At 41.5% G+C, this 23,113-nt stretch overlaps 1 long non-coding RNA gene across 1 annotated transcript in view; it reads right to left on the reverse strand.

Annotated features, from left to right (window-relative positions):
- The window catches only part of LOC130144718 (uncharacterized), a 48,687-nt gene that overhangs the window by 16,391 nt on the left and 9,183 nt on the right, over nucleotides 1-23,113 (reverse strand). The window contains exons 2-5 of the long non-coding RNA XR_008820226.1: nucleotides 19,172-19,383; nucleotides 17,879-18,112; nucleotides 16,998-17,048; nucleotides 12,802-16,847 (exon numbers count right to left, since the gene is read on the reverse strand). This is a non-coding gene — a long non-coding RNA (uncharacterized LOC130144718). The remainder of the gene's footprint in view (nucleotides 1-12,801; nucleotides 16,848-16,997; nucleotides 17,049-17,878; nucleotides 18,113-19,171; nucleotides 19,384-23,113) is intronic.

The raw sequence follows: 23,113 nt of genomic DNA on the forward strand, positions 1-23,113 counted from the left end.
GAACATTAATTTAAGCGTTTTACTTTGAATTTTCTTTTGAATAACAGAAACAAGCATGGTTTGCAAAACTCATATCATACAGCACCAGTAAAAATTAAACCTATCACCCAGAGATTCCTGTAGGAACAAACCCTCGCTGCACAAGGTACTTCCCATCATCTCATTTTGCCTAGGGTCAAGTATCGACCAATATGGGTCAAACTGTCAGCCTCCAGCTGGGGCATCACATGGACCATTTTGCTAAGAAAAGCACAAGTCAGAAACCAGCTGAGCCAACACTGATGACATATTTCAAAAACCGTTGTTCTCATGGTGAAACAGCAAGGAAATACACCTGGCAAGTCTCTGCACACATGAACTAGGGGGCTTGCATCAACAGTTCTCTTTCAGTGAGCCCGCCACTCTGAGAGAAAACAGCCCTGTTGTGTTACTGTGGGATGTTTCTGCTGTCACATGCATCACACAGGCTGCTTTACTCTTGGGGTCCCCACAAACAACCAGCCCCAGCCACTCTGTGTCTTGTGCAGCTTGGTATCAGCAAAAAAATTACGTGACAGCATTTTCTCCTCCAGCAATATCTGTTCTACCAAAACCATTGAATCAACAGTTACTAAATTATATATATTAGCTTTGCGAGCCCAATCTACACTTTGCCATGAAAACAGGTGCATCTGCAAATATTTTTCATTAGAAATGTAATTAAAATGCATAAACTTGTTTGCCAAGCAATTTGCACATAAATCAAGAATTAAATTAAATATAGAAGCCTCTTCCCCCCAACCCAGATTAAAAAGAATTTAGAGAAGTTTTCTGGGTCCATTTCTGAAATGATCTCTTTGACTCAAGCTTGTCAGTCTCAAACTTTTCTTCATTACTGCAGTAATCCTGAGACAGAAAGTTTTATTTCTAAAACTGGTTTTTGGTTGCAGCTAGAGTCTCCTGATAAAGTGGTGGATATATTGCCATGAAGAATGAAATCTACTGCCTCAGATATCATATAGAGACAAACAAAACCTGATCTTCACATAGCAAAACGCCATTCCAAAGAGGCCACCCCTATGGGGAGAGCTCAAAGCGACTCGGTCACTTACTGCAGAGACGAGTCACAAATCAGGTTCCCATTACTGCTAATGAATTGCTGATGAGAACCTCGCCTTGGAAGATATTCTTTATTCACAAATATTTGCTAAATAACTTTGATTCATCTATGAATAAGCAGCGTGCCTTAGACTGCTCACTGTTGTGCGTTTGGTCACTCCAGTCATGCAGTGCAGCTCCTGGTCCTTGGCTGGAGGGCTGAATCCTTCTAAAAGCATAGTAACAGAATGGAAGGAATATATAAAATATATTTATCATATAAAAAAATATTTGTATTTATATATAAGGCTCAAGCTTTTGTGATCCCATTAGCAAGACGGGGTTTGGCAACCCTGCGGGTGAAGGCCAGAATTTGCTGCTCTGTTCAAAGAGCACAAAAAGGAGAAGGGATGGAGCTGGGAGAGGAAGAGGGAAGGAAGGTCCCAGAAAAGACATGCTCACTGGCACGGCTAGGGGAGGAGAATGGCTGGACTAGGACCAGCAACTGCTACTCCTTGGAGAAACCCCTTCCCTAGCAGTAGTTGCTACCCCACAAACCCCGATCTTGGCTGTCCAGTGCTCTGCATTAGGCAAAGCAGGTGGCATGGCTCTGACCCACTTGCTGCCCCAAGCAGCAGCTCACGTTGCCCATGCCTACTGCCACTCTCCAAAAGGCATTCTTCCAGTAATAGCATTTGAATAAACAGTAATAATTAGTACTAACGTCCCCCATGTTTTTGCAATTCACTCTGCCAGCAGTTGCCAGCAGCCGTGAGTAATGGGAACCCACACATTAATTCAAACCAAATGGGGGATTGGGTTTGGTTTTTTTTTTTTAAAGACTCAGTAAGTCTTGCACTATTTTTATAATATCAGAATGATTCATCTCTTTTCCATGGTCTGTTCAAACTCTGTCTGCTCTGGACAACACACATTTGAAAAGGTTGCAAAACTATTCCAAACAGAATCACCTCTGGATGGAGAACAAGACTTCGCCGCTCAGCAGCCTCACGTGGTTTCAGCCGGGTTAACCAGCACAGACATGCCGTAACTCTGGAGACAAAAAAGTTGCACATTTCAGTGCTGGCATCTCAAGCCCTTCAGTTTTTTCTGAATACCTATAAATAAATTCACCACAAGAAACGCCGCTTGATAATCTTCTTTTGTTCTTCCTCTTACTGCATCATGAATCAGAGAATAAATATTTGCAAAAAGAAGTTGAGAGACCACTTTTTTGCTGCCATATCACAGCGCCAACAGATTCCACACACACACACACACACACACCCCAGTTATTTTACTTTGATCGTGTGACTCTAACTCTGGTTAAAAATTGGCAGTTTCTCTTGCTCCTCAGCAGAAGATGATGGCAGGTGGTCATTGAAAGCAAAGATGGAAAACCCCAAGCTGAACCATTATTATCAACCAAAAAGTGAGATGCGTGCACAAAGTGTTACAGTTCTGTATCCAAATGGATTTTTTGTAGAGCATGAAATTGCACAAAAGTAGCTTTCAAAACAGTATGACATTATTTCTTCATCTGAAATGTCAAATCCATAGATTTTGATGATTTGGAAATAATTGTGTGGATCTTAATTTCTTCATTTCTGTGAAAATCAGTATATTGTGCTCCTGGATTCTCACTCAATGGAACTAATTATAAATGAAGCCTTGAAGTATGAATTCAATTGAAAAAAGGTACCTCATGTAGGAGAAACATAAACTGATTTTTTTTTTCTCTCTGCCATCATCAGTGACAGTCAAATTGGCCAGCACTATTAATTAAAGTCCACCTCTGAACTGCTCAGGTAGTGAACAAATCATATTATCTGTCTATATCAGTTCAGCAATAGATTAAAAAATTTTTTATTTGATGCTCTGCCTTCTTCATTAATTAGTTAATGTTTGTAAAATGCTTTGAAAATGAAAGGAGCTGTATAAGCAGCACTATTATCATTACACACTTCAGGGCAGATAAAGAGTAAGCTAATGAAAGTCTGCAGTAGGAACAAAACGGATGGCATATTGAAATGAGGTGTATTCTGCAGGGACTGGGGGGGTTGGGGTTGACCAAGTGGCACAGGGAAGTTCAGATAGGACTAAATCGTTACACTGTGATTCTGAGATTCGTTGAATGCCCAGCATAGAAATAAATTGGTGATCTTAATCCATATCCTAAAGGACAAGGCTCTCCTCCATATCAAATCATCATCTTTTAATAGGGTTTCTCTACAAGGGAGAAAATAGGACCTCTGCAGAGTGTGCAAGGGACAGCACGGAAACACTCGAGTGCCTTCTCCCTCTTCCCAACTCAGTGCCGCAGCAGAGGGCTTCTCTTCCCAGGCACACATCAGCAGCTCTTTCTAACACCACCAATTAAAAAAAAAAAAAAAATATCAAAATGCTTCTTTCTCTCGCTTCCCAAAGGGAAAGTGAGTATGTTTCTATAATTTATGTAAAGGATGAACATTATGAGACCCTGGGGTACTCTACAGTGACAGAAGAATCAGTGGGGCTACAGGATCAGCATTAAAGGGGCAGAGGCGTGGGGCGTTCTCCATAGGTTGTGCATCTTCCATCACTGTCCTCATCGGCCTCTGCTTATTGAATCTTTTAAAACAGCTACATGTTATATCCAGCACATTTCCTGATAAGGTCAGGTATGAAAGATTAAAACAAAGTGGTTGGGAGGCATGGAGGGCCTGACCAAGGGGGGCTGGGGTCAGAAGTTAAGCAGGAATTGAAACGGGGCATCAAATGGGAGTGAAGGAGACAGCTTGTGTGGGGCTTGGGTTTTGGCACAACAGAGCTGAGGAGGTGTGAGCACTGTTCACATTTCTTGTCTATCCCTACCATACTTACTATCCTGGTACATGATTTTTTTTTTTTTTTTTCTCCCCTGCTCAACACCTGCTAGTGTCTGTAAGTAAAAAAGACATTCAATTTTAAGCATCAGTGCGTAGCATTTTTTTTTTTTTTTTAATGTAATGCTCTGTAATTTTGGGTCTAAGGGAACTGCAGTGGGTAGCGCAGCCATTCTTGACTGTAATTAAAGCCTTAGGAAAAAAAATTCAAGGTGGAATATTCATCAAAATGGTTTAAGACATGAGGCTGCACCTTAAATACTTAATTCCGCTCCTTTATGCAGGTGAAGGGAAATGTCTGCAGAGCCCGTTTCGTGGTCAGGGTGCTCCTGACTCACAGACCTGGACCTGCCTCACCTGGGTACTTATCATGAGTATTGCCTTCCCGGTCCCCCTCGGCCCAGGGTCCTCCAGGCCATGGAGAGGGAGGTGTACCTCCTGAGACAGACTTCATTGTCCACCCAAATCTCCCCAGGTAATGAGGATTTCAGTATAGGAGCTTCAGTTATGAGACGGAGGGAAGGTGGGATGAATCCAGGACCTGAGACGAGCATGGAGCATCATTGCCTCATCGTCGAACCGCGGCTTCACCTCTTCCTTCTGGCTCTGGGAGGAAAAGCCTCTGCTGCATCACTGTCAGGAACCCGCACAACCCCCTGTGCCCCCACCGGCTCCCCTGACTTCACAGCCTGAAAAAATGAGTGGGAGAAACGCTAACCCCCCCAAACTTCACGCCAGAAGAGCAAGCCTGCAGTCGCACTGGGACCCCCAGGACCCCCCTCTGAGCCGAGCCGCTCTGGCAGGGCTGTGCCCTCCTCGGCCGTCGCTCGCTGACATCAGCCACACGTTAGGCTGCGTTGTTTTTAGATCATGACCCAAAATTTGTCAAGACTGCTCAGGTGAAGTTTAACCTAAAGGACATAAGGCAGCAATGGAATTTAAGGGAATAATCCATTTTTTAGACTGCTCGCTGTTTTCCCTTTAAAATAAGGCACTCTACAGATCTGCTGTTTCAGAAACTGAGAGGTTTCAGTATTTTGTTGTAGGTCTTTGTGAGTTTGTTCCATGACGGAAGAGTTAAAGACAGGGTGTTAATAAGGTATTTTAGGAAGCAGATATGCTGCCAGTCATTTGTTTACAGTTAGTGGTTTGCGGCTGAATCCAGCTTTACTATTTTCCTTCCAGCCCTCATGAGGCTGAGTTCATCGCTTGGAAATTTACTTTTTAAAAGCGTTTAATTGTCATTCAATAGCTAAACCTCTATTTACACACAACTGCTGAGTTCCTGCTAACCACCACCTCTTTTTGATTAACACGGTTCAGCCTGTAAGGTTGGTAATTGAGCATTTAGCAAGAAAGAAAATAACAAAGAAATGCTCAAAAAACCTACCCCCCCCCCCCCCTTCATTTTATTACCTCTATTTTGGTTCTGCTTTTATGTCATTTTGCCTTTAGACTTTTGTTTTCTTCTCTAGTTACTTTAGCGCCTTATTGCTATAGCTTCTGTAGACAGAATATCCGGAACTCTCCATGTTTTCACATTTTCCTTCCATAAAAACCACTACTGCTCCCTTCCTGAGAACAAAACCTCAAGATGGGAATAAATGTTACTGCTGAAGTCCCAAGGGCGATGCTCTCATTGATTCTAGTAGATCTAGTGTTGTCTTTACAGTCTCATCATACAAACTCTGGGGAGAGGTTTGATGATCTCTTTCTTCTTGAGATTTTTTGAAAAAACTCTTTAGAGAAACTCTGCTGGTTCTTCTGCTCTCAACACACACACAGGCTCTGCTGTAAGACCAGTGCTCGTGACTCATGAGTTTTGGAGACCTGAGTTTAAAATGCACTTGAAAACTTCTTTCTTGAATTTAATCTTCTCAAGGTCCTTCTGACACTTCACTCTGTATTCTGTGTTCCTCAATACATTAGTTAGCAAAAAAGCAAGGGATTATAAGCGTATTAGGCAAAACTGTTTTGTCAAATTTTTTCATGGAAAGTGTGAAATCTGGCTTTTTCAAAAAATATACCTCGCCTTTTATACAGGTAAAGTACATCAGATCAGATGAAGGTATCAAAGTTAATGGTGGACAGCTTGGAAGATCTGAGGGGTGTGCATCCACATCTTTACACTCCTAAGTGTTCAGCCTCAGTTCTGCCTTATTTTAACCTGATGATGGCATAACAAATACTTTCTAAGTTTTCAAAACAAGCTGAGGAAGAGCCTGATCTGCCAAACTTGAACAGATTTAATTAATATGACTCTGAAATGATTATATTTAGATATATAGTTTGTCAATACCATATGCACAGTATTTAAAAAAATTTACTGCAGTACCAATAGTCAGGAAATGCAGCAATTAATCGCTGACCTATCTGCACCGCTATAAGAAAAACACTTTCTATCCTGTAGTTACAGGGAACATGATTTGGTCTGAAGTCAGAGCAGAGACAGATTCTCAGACTAACCAAAACTTCCATGGCCAGTGAAGGTTTAGTAGTTTAATCCGATCTTTCATCTGATTTCCAGGAGGCGGCTCTGGAAAGGCTTGCCAGTATTGCTGGCACAAAACACAGAAAAGTTCAGGTTTCGATTCCATACCATTTGCATTGTCAAGGGGAGATGACAGAGGAAATACTCCATTCTTATGAAGAAACAAAATGATTAGCAAGCCCATGGAAGAGGCAGGCATGAGTGATAAGAGGAGAGAAACACACTTCTCAGAGATAGTCCAATATTTGAAAAAACAGCTGCAGTCAATTTATTTTGCTCTTTCCCCAAAGACCTAATATACTGATGTAAGCCAAAAGCAGGACAAGAAACAGCAGGAACACTTGCATAAGCACTACATTGTAGTAGAAAGAAACAGATTTTAATGCAAAGATAAATGTATTTAAGAGATAGATTCATGTTCATTAGAAGGAAAGCAGGAGAACTGCAGAAATAAAACCAAGGTTCCGTTTAAAAGCACCGGACGGTTTTATTTCTCTGCTATTTGTGTTCTGTATGTTCGGATCAAATCTATGCTTTTGCAGGAACTCACTGTGAAATTACATAGTATCACCAACATGAAGTACTAGACAACAACGTCAAGGTTGAAAGTCAGATGCTCAGCAGCTGGAAAAAGCCAAAATAAGGGTTACAAGGGCAGCCTCAGTTGGATTCCTTTATATGTATATGCTCATTTTGAAAAGGAGCTGCCATAAAACTTTTAAACGGCACTGAACAGATTTCCTCCCCTAATCTGGTTCTTGGAAGTGGCTAAACTGTTGTTGCTGAAAATTTCAACTCAGTAACTCCAGCTGAGGTATATGCTTTACATGACAAGTGTCAATCCACAGGATTACATTTGAGCAAAGTTATAGGCAATTAGGGAAATAAAAGCTATTATTATAATAAAAGGAAGTACTGAGCAATCTCAGCTACAATCTTAGCTACTAGTCCTGCATATGATACAGTCCATTTCTTTAATGCATAATTCTCACTGCTGTTGCAAGGATTAAGAGCACTTTATGTGAACCAAACTGTAACCAGCTGTCAACAGATCATGTTTTCTTCATTCCCTGCCTTCAGCAATAACTGAGTTCAATAGACACACATTTTAAAGGAAAAAAAAAAATCAAAGAGTGGTTGAAATAAGATTGGGATGGAATTATTTTCATGGGCCCCTCTTGTTTCTGGTTTTAAGAAATAGAAGACTATTTGACTATTGTCAACTGATCGACTGTAGTACAATACACTCAACTGGTCCAGAGCATGCTGATACAGGAACGGGCATAAGAGAAATATAAGAGAAGGGGGCAGAAGAGGCAGCCCTGGTTCACCTCCTGCCTCCCTGCTGCTCCTTCCACCGCACTACTTCGCTCTGAGGGTCATCTGGTGGTAGGAGTGCTGCTCGGGCTCCAGCTCCGCTTAAGTCTTAGCTTCCTTGAGGCAAAATACCTTTGCTTAACAAAAGCACCTAACTATTAACAAAAAATCTGATACTAACTTCAGTTTTCCCTACTGGACCCTTAAATAAATGTTTCTTAGATAAGCAGGAGACCAGGAAAATTCATGAGTTTTATGTTCAGCTGACAGTTCTATTCTTGTTATAGAGTTACATCTTACTCATTCCTGTCTTTCCCTTCTCACATGGCTTCCTAGATGAAGGCCAACCTTAGTTGCTGTTGATGTTTTCCCTATATTTATTTTTAATGCTTTCTCCATGTCATACTTCTACACGGTCTTTTCTAAGCCAGTTTAAAAACATTTTCAAAACTGTGAGGGGGAACAAATTAAAAGGAGCCTGATGTTCGTTTTTACATGTTCAGCATTTGTATTCTACCTCACCACCTTTTTTCCTTTTCTTTCTATTCCCTTTTCAATTTCTTCCTCCTTCCTCAGTGGAAATCAGCTGTTCTGCTGGGAACACTAAGAACAGCCTTCATGCATTCCACTGATGCTGTATGGTGGGCTTATGGGTTAGAGAGGGAGATGGAACACCCTCCCCAGGGCACGTCCCTTGCCCACTGCTGTGCAGCCATGTATCGAACCACAACCACAGCCCCCTTTCTGCAGCACGTAACAAAGTCGTGCATGAAAACACAACGTTCTTCATACATCGGCATTCAGTCTGCCTTAAAAAGTTGATCAAAATCAACTGCAAACCCCTACAAAAGGACCGAGGATTCACCCAAAAAGTCTCTTCTGAAAATAAAGGCACCAGAGACCAAATGAGCCCATCATTCCCACCTGTGAAACTCCAGGCTCTTCAGAATTAGGAATTTTCAACATTTGTAGCACCTTACCAGTCAATGGGGACACCACACAGGTGTCACTACAAAGAACTCAGTAAGCCTGCTTGCTGATGATGCACAAGAAAAATCAAGAGCTCAGCTCACTCTTTCTCACCTCTTCCCTCTTTTTTTGGTAGCACTCCTCCAACAGTAAAAATTTATTTTAATTATACACATGGAAAGAACTGCCAGTTTTACCTAACGCCTCATTTCAGAATTCTCTGACTTTTGTGCAATTTAGCTATAATTTTAATATAAATGCAGTGTGCGCTAGTGAAGGGGAAAATGTTGCATTAAAATTACAGGTCAGATAGCTAAGGAGCAGTGTGCAATTCAGACTGTGGCCTTAGCATCCATTATCTGATTATTTCCTTGCCAGCACACATACATACAAGAACAATCGGCAGTTTAATGAAATAATCATATCCATGCAATCTGTTTAAAATACAATTGCTTAGTAATACCACCCACAGAAAGTTTGAGACTGTAAGTGCATTACTTCTGGAAGATTCTGCATAAGAAATTAAATTGTAATCAAGTAATTATCTAATGAGGTGTTACACAACACATTTTTGCCAGCAATAAAGCGAGAAACAGAACAAAAACTGGTAAAAAGAACTTTCTCCAAAGCGATAAAAAGTTTCAGCTCTACAGTATTAGAATTATGGCAATGCCTAATCACTGTTCCAGACTCAAACATTTTATGTGAGAGCCATAACGTACTTGTCCTTGTCCTTGTCCATGTACATTTGTACGTGAAATTTCACCTGAACTTCTGTGAATGTGAAATGAACATTAAGACAGCCTCAAAAAAAAGTCTGAAAATACCATGAATACATGAGGGTACATAAGGGTAAACAGAGGCACAAAGATGTTGCATGAATTCCTTAATTTCTGAAGAGTGTCTATTGCTTTCAGTAATATGTGGAGGAAAGCTACATTTTGACCTTACATCCAGATTTCATAAAAATCTCAGCATTCTCACCCTGAGCCAGATTTTCAGAAGAGCGAAGATCTTACTTAGTACTTGGAAAAGTAAAAAATTGGCTAACGTATCTTGCATAAGGGCATTCGTTTGGTCCAGGCCAGATTTTAAAGGATTTTTGTGTGCCTAATGAGACTTCTACTCTCCAGCTTTTCCATGCTTTTGCAAATCCTGCCAGCTATGTATTTTCACCTTCACTTTCCTACACAATTCTGCGTATTTGCCCCTTAGACTCGATTTTTTGTTACATACCAATACGCATACCTAGCTTAAGGCATGAACTTAATTCTACAGAGCGCCGGACTGCGATGGCAGGACTGGAATCTCTTGAGAGCCTCCAAACTGTACCGCACACCGACACCACTGCCACAGGGTCTGGACAACACATCCGTGTGTATCCAGCCGCCAGGCAATGACCTGCCTTACACACAGATGTATTTTACCGGTACTTTGGGTAAGTCCTGGCTGAGACTTCTGACTGCTTCACTTGGCTTTGTTACTAGCATAATTACCGTTCTTAAATGGTCTATTCAAAAGTCCTTCCTGAAATTCTTTAAATCCGCCATACAGTGCAGACTGGTCAGCTCGGTGGAATCTGGCTCGACAGGCTGGCACATCCTTGCTGGCCCAAACCATGAACGTGAGTCTTCCTCGGGTCGCCTAGAGATCTGCTGCAATTTGTGTTCACCCCTAAACACTACCCTCGGTAATAGCTGCGCTTAGAAACAGTTATGTACAGTATCCTCAGCTAACTCCCATACCTAATGTCTTGGTACGTCATGTCCAACGTGAGCATGAAGAAAATTGGAATAAAGCTGTAAAGCTGGGATAAAATAATGAGAGAGAAACTGGTCAGATTTTGTCAGTGGTCTGGTTAACTGCTCTAATTTCTGTAAAGAAATCTAATTCTTGAACAAAACTTCTCATCAGACCTTTAAGATGAGCATTTCAAGAGAGAGACCAGTGGAAAATAAATTCCAAGTCCATATAGAATATTTCACCCATGAAGGGTGAGTATTATGTTTCTCTCATGAGTGTAAAAGCTTCATAAGTCATGACTGCACAGGCATGAATGAATTATGAGGGTCTTTTGCTTTAGTAAAAGGAGCAGGATCAGCATTCGTAGGCAAGACATTCTATTTATTCTATCTCTTTCTTGATCTCCTTTAATTTAAAATTGTTTAAAACTGCCAGTCCTACTAGTAAAGAAATGATCACAAAGAAAAATAGATCAAATTCATTAGAAACACGTAATATGGGTTTCTACAGGTGATCATAAATAACACTGATTTCTGCAAATGATTCTCAGTTCCATTTTTCAACGGCTGGCAGGCATTCCCAGGGCTATGTTGTTTCATTCGTGGTGGCTCTTCTGTACCAAATGAGACAGGAGACCTCAGAAAAGAAATAAACGTGGGACCATGCTGCTGAAGACCATCAGATGGGGAGACTGCAGACAAATGGAGCTTTTGCCTTCAGAAAGACTGTTTCGTAATTAGTTCTTTTCCTGAATCAGACAGAAAGCACAAATAACACCACCTCTGAGAGAATAAAATGTTATGAAGTGTGTCAATTGGAAGAAAAATACTGTAAAGTTACATTTAGGGCTGGGTCCCCAGTGCTTTTCGTGACAGTGCAGGCTCGCACGGCGCCTTGTGGGAGCTGTAGTTCAAAGTTCCTCACATCCTTCCCCTCCTCACTTGCTTTCCAGAGCCCCCCTGGATGGAGGCAGACCCCAGCACACCCTGGTTTTCCTTGTACCTCCTTGCTCTGTCGTCTGGAGTGATGGGAATCTGTGGAACTGCTTCTTTCCATTCTTCTAATGGAACCCCCTGAAGTTCATCTTTTCCCACAGAAAACTTTCTAGCGGGCATATTTTTCATCTCCAAACTTTCTACCAGAGGGAGAATGACTTAAGAGGGAAGATACATCAATATTATGAGGCAAGAGGAGGAAAGAAAAGAAGGGGAAGTGAAGACCAGGCAGTTATAAGGCTAATAAAGAAGTCCCTGAAAAGTTTTAAAAATAGAGAAATGGTTTTGCTGCATCTGTGCTTCAATGTTTCATGAAACATTACCAAATAAATTGCAGTGAGACACTAGAGGGAACACTTTTGCCTCCAACATTGTTGAAATTTTCATACTAGCTCTGGCTGACATAGCCCTTTCAGAATAATTTTCAAGTTGTTGGTTTTATATCTTATGTTGCAATGCCATCATGGCAAGTCCTCTTCTTCCCTTCCTACGCTCCAGGTGACCTGAGCTGAGGCCAACTCACTGCTTTTGATGGGTCCACCCTTTTCTTATAGATATTTCCAGACATCCACCTAACCTTTCACTGCTAGTGAACAAATGAATGTATGTGTAACAGGAGGGTGCAGTGTCACCACAGTCCTTGTAGACAAAAGCAGTCACCGTCCACTTCCAACTAAGCATATGCTGTGTGAGAAGAAAGTATTGCTCTGCCTTTCCAGCTGTTCAGATGGTAGACACAACTCCCTGAAGTAAGATGACAAAAAAACCCAAACAACAAAAACCACACGAATCCATTGACCTTTTGCAGAGAACTTCTACAGCTGATGCTCTAGAGACGTTGTGCTGCCCACGTGACTCCAGAACAGACATTAATTACCTTACTATTATTTGATTTTCTTCATCCTCAGAGTCTTCCCATCCAACTTTAGACTCTACTCAACAGTTCACAGAGTCCCAAACTTGCATTAGGCTGGTTTATTAGCTTCAAATAAGTGTGAATCCCTCTTTATATGAGACAAGCCTTGAACTGGAACTCACTTGAGGAGCTGCCATAGACTTGTAGCCATCTGATGCTGTTTGTTCTTTTGTCAATCATGAAAACATTTTTATTTTTGTTGCCTGGTATCACTTTATTCACATTCAGTCAAAGAGCTCCAAAGTACTGTAAGCTTCAGTGTATAAAGAAAAAAAAAAGGAAAAAAACCAACACAAAAGCAAAAAAATAGCTCAAGGGAGAAGTCCAACATAATGAAAAATAATGGCAACACACACTTGCGTGAACATAAGCTTTTCAGCTGCCTGCCGATTTTAGGATCAATGAAGTGTTTTAAGGAGAAGAATGTACCTGAAAAGCCACAGCTGATGCCTGTATCTTTTGTGCAGAATTGACTCCACTCTTCCACCTCGTCATACAGGGACAGATCACTGGAAATCAATGATCGTATACCAAGCTGGATGGGTTTGTCTCCTCTTTCTCAGAAGCAGTTCCAGATCACCATGCTTTTGATCAAAAGGAGGTAGTTTTGTTTGGGTAATTGGTTTCTTTTCCTAAAACTTCAAGAAAGCATAAAAGAATTGGTGAAAATGTTTTCTAAAAGCTCAGAAGTGTTTTGGTTCTAGAAGTGTTAGTAACTGCAACAAAAAGCTCTTCCTGAACCCAATCGTCCAGGCTGTCAACCACTTTTAAAGCATGCAAACATGCTAATCCATGAAAAAAAAAACAACAAACCCAGGCTATCCAGATTTCATAATGAGAGTGTTGTGCATGCTGTTAGGAGCATAAGAATGGACAGAGTCCTTTAAACTATCTTTTAAACTCCATCAGATGCAACTAACCCCCAGGAAGATGGGTCCAGTCCACCTAGAACTCATTTTGCACAAATCCTGAAGCACAGGAAAATATCACTGTCAGATGACAGGCAAATAATATGATTAAATTGTGTCTCAGAATAAGCAAGGAGTCTCCAGGTAGCCAAAGGAAAGTTCAGAGACACGCAGGAGAGGCATCAATATAGCGACTGAAGACAGAGAATTAAAAGCTGACCCCAAAACAAAAGGGACATAGTTCAGATTAAAATAAAGATCCCCAAAGGCTCCCCTAGAAGAAGGGTTATTGACAGAGATGGGCAGGCACTATTTCAAAAGCTCCAGGTTAGAAGCACATTACTGTGAACCCCCCCTATGACAATCCTGCCGTGTGGCATGTCGTGGCACAAAGAACTGCTCTGAACGAAGGTACCGCCTGGCCCGAGTCTGCTGGTGTACGCGGAGGGCTTGCAGCTCAAAGGAGCTCTGATCCAGCTGGTGCTGTGCTCCTCGCAGCGCCTGCGGGCTCTGGGAAGCCGGGAGCCGCTGCCGTAGAGTTGCTGTGGCTGAAGCTGCTCATTTTCAAAGGCAGCCTCTATTCAAAGGAACGACAGGATGGTTAGGCTGGCAGCGTAGTGCCACTTGGCAGCGTCTCCTGGGGCTTCTTGATGGCCACTAGGCTTGAGCTATTAATGATAACATAGTAAATTGACTCCTTGTCACATGGCATTTTCAGGTAGCTCTGAAGTCTTTTTCAAGGATACAAGCCATATGAGGAAAAACGTTAAAGGAGGACTGAAGCCCTGAGATCCTTTTGGCCCACTGCGATGAAAGGACCTGCCGTCCCTGCATCGCCCTTTGCTTGCCCTATACACTCCAGCACATCCAGATGAAAAGACACCGAAGTACACTTCCTCTGCTCAGTTTATCTTTTGATTGTCTCCCCAGCTGCTCCCTAAATTCTCAAACAGGCTGTAGGGACGCAGGCTTGTGGCTGCACCATAACACCAGTGAGAGCTGCAAAGCTACTTCCTGGCAAAACGTTCAGAGGCTCTTGCTTGTGCTGCTCTCCCTGCTCTGATATGGCATGTATGCCTCTTCCTGGGAAGGAAGGGAGCTTAGCACCTCTCCGGCTCCTGGCGCGTACAGCTACAACAGGGATGTTAAATATTTGCAAAGAAAACCTTACTCTTAGGTTTGCTTATTAAACAAGAGGCACCATACCGAGCGTTACAAGTCTGCTGCAGAGACTTGGGAATCCCAGGGGATGTCAAAATAATTTCCAAGATTCTCCCGTGCCCCTCCTCCTCCTCCCTGCCAGCTCAGGCTGAAAAGCGAGCTGCCTGGCAGGAATGGCCACAAGGGCAGGCAGAGCTCCTGCTCTGAGTCAGTTTGCTGCCGTAGACTGAGGAGGGTCTTCGATTTGTCTGCCGCTTCGAGGGTTCCCGCTATGCTCCTTCCAAGATGCTACCAGACTGGAAACTTTTACGCTGAACACAGCTTGGGCATGTTTTATTTTTAGCAGAAAATTAATTAATTAATATGATTTATGCAAATTTAGGAGCTGTTTAGAAGGCTTCATTCTCAATGCAATATTCAATATTTGCTTAATATCTTGTCAGCTAATAGTTATATCCCCAGACAGGAAATTACACTCAACTGTAGCAAAATGGTTCTTACCATTAATTCTGTCAGAAATAGGGAAAGATTAACTGTACTATGGCTGGCATTGGTTATTTAGCAGTGCACAGGTTATTAGTATGAAAATGCATGAATCTTCTGAAAAATGTATGGAGTGAAAAGGATTGTAATTCCATTAAGCATACACGATGAAACTAGTCTAAATAGTGGAAAAAAAAAAAAAAAGGAAACAAGGTCTTTAACTAGAGACAAATAAAAATTAAAGCCGTGAACAGTTTATGGATTTTTAGAGACAGACTAATCCTTTTTAAAAAGTCATTTTGACCACTACTCAGATGCTGTAGTATATCTTTGATCAGGTCCATAACTACTCCAATGCCATCCTTCAACACCCGTAGCCAGCCTTAATTATAATCATTTGTGCCAAATCAGATGCATATACTATATCAGGAATAACCCACAGTTATATCCAGTTTACTACTACCTGTTCAAAATTCTCTGAACATTTTGCATCCAGGCTTGTGCCATTCAGAGTCTTCTGGAGTCGAAGTTTACTTCGGTTCTGCATTTGATTCATTGTTCCTATGGGATTCTCTATTGTGGAAACAGCAAAACCCTGCCTGCCATACACTTCTTACCCAGTTAATGTGAACTTTTTATATTTAGAAGTAGAAACGAGAAAAGCATGTACCAAAATCCCAAATTGTTTATTTGGTCTTCAGCAGATACAAACTAATCAAAGCAAATAATTTTAAGGCTGCTATTTAAGAGGACCTTTTGCCAATTCAAAACACTGGCTTCCTTTTTCCTTCCTTTTGTTTTACAAAAGCACGTCAAAACTGTTATGATTGACCAGTATGTTCTGTGCAGCTGCACAGCTCACATGCAGTGATATACTTAACCCAGCATCCCTTTCCACCTCACCAGCATGAGAGTTAATTCCATCATAAACTTCTCCCGGACATCATAAAAACAGTACAGCAAGTCCCTAAAACGGCATTTCGATTAACGTTTACAACTGCCAAAAAATGAACTGGAGATTTAGCTCACACAGTAAAATGGAATAAGCACAGACCGAGGAACTCTGATATCCCAGTATACTCCTGACATTCCTATTACAATGTTTTGCACCTGCCTACTTAATGCTTTTTACTCATTCATGCCTATAATAATTAAACAAACCTGTTGAGTTTATCTTATCCCGGTGCTCACAGGTCCCCCAGCTATTCCTCTGCAACACCAGGCAAATGCATCTTGTCCTTGCCTGTGCAATCCATCATTTTGGTTTGACTCATTAGTCTCTGCCTTTTCTTTGAAAGGCAACGTCCTATTAATCGCACTTTCATGCAACACACTTTCCAGTAAGAAATTCCAAAAAACATCAAAAAGGTAGTTAAACACTGCTCCCCCATAAGCATCCCTCGGCTTCAAAGGTCTTATTTTGTCTTCTATAAACTCCGCGGCAAAACTGGAAGTTTTCTGTGGAAGAAAGACCTTTTTGTGCTTTTAGGGAATATTTGCCTATGTGATGAATCAGATACTCATACCTGCAGCTATCTGCAGAAAAGCCAGAACATCTGGGCAGTACAATGTGCCACCGTGCTAAAATAAATGCCAGGAGCATTAGAGCTGTGGTAGCTTAACATCACTGCCTGGCAGAAGAGGCAGTTGGTTCAGGTGCAGCATCAAAGGGAGGCACAGACCCATCAGGTGAGATCTACTCCCAGTTTGGGAGCCAGCTTTTTGGGTACAAGCTCAGGGGTCTCTGCAGTATGTCCCACTCGCTGTGCTTATATATTTACCTTAACGTACCAGATGCCAGAAACCAAACTGGTTTGCAACCTTGGAAACTTTGACAGTTATTCTGATGTTTGTGAGAGATGAAGGAGACTTGGTGAATGACTTGCTTCAGCACCTCGTTTTTCAAAGTACATGTACTTTCTCCTGCGAAAATTAGTGTCAACATTAAAATACAAAATGGTTTAAAAAAATTACATAAAAATTATTGTTACACTGTAAAACTATCCTCCTTGAATATCACCTTGATCAGATAGTTGTGCAGGACTAGAAAGACTAAGAATGAATGAATCATACCTTGTTCTTAGCTCTGCATTAGTAATTTGATGCCTCCGTACAGCATCTCACCTGCATATTAAAGACATAAAGGGGCTTCCAGTTTCTGCAGCCTGCCTCAGGAGAGAGAAGTGGTGCAGAGGGAGCATGTGAAGAAAAGAGGAATTTACCAGATGAAAAGAAGGGGTTGGCTATCTTTAAGCAGGACTTGGAGAATGTAGGACCAAAAGTTTTGATTTGTATGATAAGCTAAAATCAAATGGAGAAAGGAGTGTTGGCAATCACTCCTTCAGTTCATAAAAATTCTTAATATATTAATTTTCTTTCAGCGTTTCTTCCAGCCTCACTCTCCTTTGTTTGTTTGGGAGGCTCTCCGTTGCAAAGTCACTCAGAGCCTCTCATTTCCACATGTCCAGCATAGAAAGTCACCTCGCACAAATCTTCTTGCTGATTTTTATTCAAACCTTGTTCCCACGTGCAGCAATGCCAGCTCCTTTGCATCACCAAGGCACATCCCTGACAATGGTTAGGCTGGTAAGGACACACAGGAAAAGTATCCCTGCAAAATCTATTCTGGCTCCATGCAATTTGTCTCGCAAAACAAACGTATGATGTTGCCCTGATGGCAAATCCAGAACGGTTTTGCTGAATTCAGCAAATGCGAGGCACGCCAGTAAGGGATGAAGGTGGCTCCAGGAGGGACAGCACACAGAGCGGACACGTGGATCTCAGGGTGTTTGAAGCCCATGCCATCTGTTTGCCAAGGTGGTCTTGTGGGTGAGGGGCTCTGGAACAGCTTTCAAGTGGGTGGGATGGGATAAAAGTGAAATTCCTATCTGAAAAGGCAGAACTGAGAGATCAGGGAGAAAAGTGATAAAAAGCATGAAAGGTGACAGTAGTACCTTGTGTAAATGCTCCTGGTTCTTTCCTTTTTCTTTGTCTGAGGTGCTCGTTTTTCTTCTGAACACAGTGAATTCCATCTGAATGAGCTACTGAAAATTTTTCCACCCCACTTAGGTTTTAGCACTTCTTTTCTACAAGCAGTTATTCCAACTGACGGGGAGCAAGGAAGGCTCTTGTTATCCATATACACCTGGTGGAACTGCCTCTCCCATGCTTTAGATCCCTGCAGAAATCTATTCACAAAAGCAAATTATCTAACTCTTTCTCTATCTCCCTCTGCAAACTAGAAATACGCACATAAAAAGTTGTAATACAGGCTGTTGTTTACAGCAGACTCGGGCTCCTTATTTGAGGACAAGAGAGTCGGTAAAATAATTCATATTTCTGAGCAGCAGGCCAGAAACGCCACTGCTGCCTCTCCTGGCACTGCCCATAACGAACAGCACGGGAGGACTGACACAAGTTCCTGAGAAAGATCTTCCCCTTTTCAGGATTTAATTTTGCTGTTAGGTTCCAGATAAAAAATGAGCTCGTGTTATTCTGGTGGGATTAAATTATGGGTTTATTTATTAAATTTATTTATTCATTAAATTTATAAAGACGGGATTGCCTCAGCCATGCATAGGTCTAAGCTGTACAATCCTTTAACAATACACTGCCGAACAGTTCTGTGAGCAGCTCCATTGAATCCCGTGGGATTACCCGTTAGAGTAAGGATTCAGCTAGCACAGCAGGAGGTTACAGATCTAGTTCATAATTTGTAAGGCTGTAGATTGGAGTATGACACTGATAATATACTGTAGCCTGAAGTTCTGGTGATTAAAAAGACATACATTTACGCAGAAATAATCAGAAAATGGCTTCTTAATTAGAAATTTACATGACTATCAGCAAATCGCTTTGAGATCCTTTGTAAATGAGAAGTGCTATATAAATGCAAATTTCTTTCATGGTATTAATATTATTTATCCGTTTAATTGAAAAACACCCAAGACTTTTATTGCATTTTGGTTAGCAAACTACTAAATATGAAGGGCCGAACGCATCCACGTTGTAAGCTTTTGGAACTAATGCAGTTACAGCACCAATGAATCTGACCCCAGTACCCAGAAGGTGCTAGGTTTGCTCGGTGCAGAGAGGAGGTGACTGAGGGGTGCCCTCCTTGCTGCCTCACGGCGGGGAGCGGAGAGCAAAGTGCTCATCGCCTTTCTCGGGTGCCTGGTGATAGGATGCCAGGGAATGGCCAAAAGCTGCATCAGGGGAATTTCAGATATTAGGAAAAAGTTACTCACTGAGAAGGGTGAAAAAGCACTGGAACAAGCTTCCCAGGGAAGTGATCAAGACCCAAACCTGCCGGTGTTGAAGAAGTGTTTGGGCAATGCTCTCAGATATAAGGTTTGACTTTTAGGGTGCCCTGTGCAAAGTCAGGACTTGGACTCGATGATCCCTGTCGTTCCCTTCCAAGTCAGGATATTCTGTGGCCCCAAATATCTATGATGTATTACTGAAAACAGAAAGCAATACAACTTTAATGTAAGAAAGATCATAATCTTACTTAATCCAGGCTCTGCGCCTTCATCACACTTTCCTAGCCCTTGCTCCTTTGTAGTCCTAATTTACTTACAAAGCAGTTCTGGTAATTTAAAAAGTTTTTTTTAAAAACTGTGGCCTCTCCACTCACATTAATTTCCCAGTTCCATAAAATACTGTCACCAACAGGTTTTCTATATGAAAATGCTTTCTTATAAGACCCTTCCAGGTTGGAAGACTCAGGAACCCCCTCCCTGGAAGGGTTCAAGGCCAGGCTGGACCGGGCTTGGAGCAACCTGAACTAGCAGAAGATGTCCCTGCTCCTGGCAGGGGGCCTTGGAACTAGATGGTCTTTAAGATCCCTTCCAACCCAACCCATTCTATGATTCTATGATTTTTTGTTTTGCTGGAATGGAGGGAAATAAGAAAGATAGAAATTTTAAGGGAAAAAAAAAACCAAACAGTTGGAAGGAGAGTTTGGATCTTTTTTTGCCTGTTTCAAAAAACAGGAGGTTGGAATAAAGATGTTAGATGCAGGGGGAGAAGTGAGTGTTCTCTGAAACCACAGCGAGACATGGAAGTGCATCCATACAATGCATTCTGCTTTGTAGTAACACTTCACAGAAGGACCAACAAAGTGATCATTACTAATGCTTTTCGGCATTTATCCTGTGAAGTTAGTAACTTGTGTTGTGAGTCTCCCACCTTAACTGTAAGGAGTTTCAGACATATGAAGCCAGACTGGCCAGGCAGTGCAGAAGGACGAGTGAATGTTCAAGGGAGGCCCGTGCAGGTTATCAGGGACCTAGGACACCCTTCCCACTCGTCTGCTTTGATTACCAGCTCCTGGAGAACCTACTGCCAGAGGGTCTCTGATGCATTTAACACTATTAAACGTGAAACGCCTAAGCAATATTTGCAGCGAGTGACACAACTGTGCCATACTTTCAGAAGGACCCTCCAGGGTGATAGCATGGAAGGTAGAAATCTGTCACTTAGCACACATGGGGAGGAAAAATATAAAAATGGATCATTGCATGGCCACTAAGGATCACTAAGGGAGGTTACAGAGCTGGCTGTACCCTGCAGCACTGGTTACCATAGCAAACTCCTCTTTCTCGTTGAACATGAGGATATGTAAAAGCCTGTTTTTTTTCTGGAAACAGTTATTGCATTGGTGTTTTCAGAGGAAAAGACATCCCACTTATCTTCAAAGGTAAAAGTAGAAATAACAGTCCAGACACAGGTCAAGGTATAAGCATTACTGCAAGATATCACGTGCCTATGACACCGAATAATTCTTTCAAAACTTGGAAGTCTCCACAAAATGTAGAATTTCCCATTCTCCACATGCTTTCTCTACTTAGGGATTATTGAGAGCTCTTCAAAATCAAAGCACCTTGAGATGGGATTTGAATGAGCAGAGGGCAGCGGTTTGGTGCAGAGGGTGGAGGGATCAATTTTATTCAAGAACACATTACAGAAAGCATGAAAAGGAGTTCATGAAGTACCTGAAGTTACGTGGAATGGAAGAGAGGAGCAATACTGGAACATATCCAGTGCATTTGCTAGCACAGTGTACTGAAAAACGCTTTCACATCAAATACCACCCTGATGTCTGCTTCCACATCCCATGGCATTATGCAGCTGCCCAAATCAGCACACTGGAGTTGATACCCATTTCCTAAACAAACAGACACGCAACCAGTTCCAGCAGTACTGGTTAGACTACCCAAAATCAGAAACAGAAACCTCCATGCAGGAGGCAGCAACACACACGCATATTTAACATCAATACCCACACACTGGTTTTGAAGTCCAAACCAAAAAAGATATAGTCTTTGAATATGTATCACAAATGGAGTAAATCACTATGAAAAAGAAAAAAAAAAAAGAATGTTAGGAAATGCACAAGTAAAGTATAAAGCTTTTATGGTTACATTCATGCATCGAGGAAGAAAGGCAGTAATGAATATTCCTGTGGAGGATGCATATTACTGTTTACATCAAAGCAAACGACAATTTAAATGCTAATAATTGCATTCTCTGCCAGTGAAGATTGTCTTGAAGGAACAGAATAATAATCCCAAGGGACATTTAGAGATGTATATTAGATCTGGACTGACAACAAATTACCACTGACTCTTTGAAAAGAATGACCAAAGCATTTAAGGATGAATCTGCTGAATTCAATAAACAATTTCCAGGTGATTTCATTAGATAATGAGAACCTATTCTTTACTGAGTTATCAGTAGGTCCTAGAAAAAGGACAAATAGTGACAAGTACTAACAATACAATACGTTGGCAGCATTTGTTTCCAATCCCAAAAGCAGATACAGGATCCTTGCTGCTTAGGAAATGCTGCATTGCATTACATTATGAAGACTGATCTTGATTTTATAGGCTAGATACCATAGAAAAATATTTTTCTAATTTCAAATCCCTTAGATTACTACACATTTCTAATTCACTAATCATTTGCAACTCCTCTAAAATCCCCAATAATGTTTTGAACTATCATCTTCTGCCTCCTTTGTTACATCACTGGGCTTAAAGCTGAGTCTGAGGTGGCTCCTTCCGAGGGTCCCATGAAAGACAGCACTTCTGCATCAGGGAAGCCACAAATCCAGGCAGCTGCTAACACTTCTAGCATCCACTTTATTTAAAAATATAAACACAAATGAAACAGGTCAGACTAAAGGTCCATCTGGCCCAGCACTATTCCTCCGGCAGTGAATAACAGTAGATACTGAAGCACATAGATACTTTAGGAACAGCATAAATGTATCTCACTTCAGTACTGTTCACTTTCCTGAAAATTTTTGGCTCAAGAACTTTCTGCTTTAAAGATCACTGGCTTTGTGTTTAATACCTCCAATAGATTTTTCTTACATGAATGAGTCCAATTTCTTTATGAACTAATGTAAGCCTTCAACGTCCCTGCCATCCCACGGGTATGAGCTCGACAGCTGAACTACACATTGTGAGAAGGACTTTCTCTGTTTGCCTTAGCCTGCCTCTGGCCAGTTCTGTTTGCTGTCATCAAGCAAGCACTCATTCTCTCCACTTTCCCTAGCCACCCACGATATTATAAACTTGTGCCATAATTCGCTTCAGTTTTCTGGGTTTTTTTAGGTAACACCTTCATTTATTTACCATGTAGAAGCCATTCCGTACTCTACTACCACCCATCCTTTTTTAGAAAATTAATTGGTAATCAGCAAAGTTTTCACCAAACTTACTGACTGCTGAATACATACAAGTAGGCACAGGACAGAAGCACAGAGAGTATTCTCTGTGGCAACATTATACTGCACTATGCTATATACTTCAGTAACTTTTTGGTTGATTGTATTTCCCCACCTACTTCTGCAACCAGCTCAACAGCACTGCTTGGGTAGATGCATAAGACTTTTTTTTTTTTTCCTCCCATGTGTTATGAAAGACAGACATCTCTACAACTTTTACCAACTGCTATAAAAATAGTAAAGAGGAATGTAATACTGTACAAAAATGGATACCTGGTCTTGCCCACAGAAGGTATTACACAGAAGGAGAGAGGAAAGTCCTAGGGAATTCTTTCCCTAGGGAGTATTTCTGTCCTACATGTGGTCTGAAATTATGTGCAAAATCTAGGTCCTCTGCAGAAAGAAAGAAAGTTGGCTGTTGAATAAATGACTGTGCAAGGCTCTGGTGCTTCTA

This window comes from Falco biarmicus, chromosome 2, assembly GCF_023638135.1.
Source record: "Falco biarmicus isolate bFalBia1 chromosome 2, bFalBia1.pri, whole genome shotgun sequence".
NCBI lineage: Eukaryota > Metazoa > Chordata > Aves > Falconiformes > Falconidae > Falco > Falco biarmicus.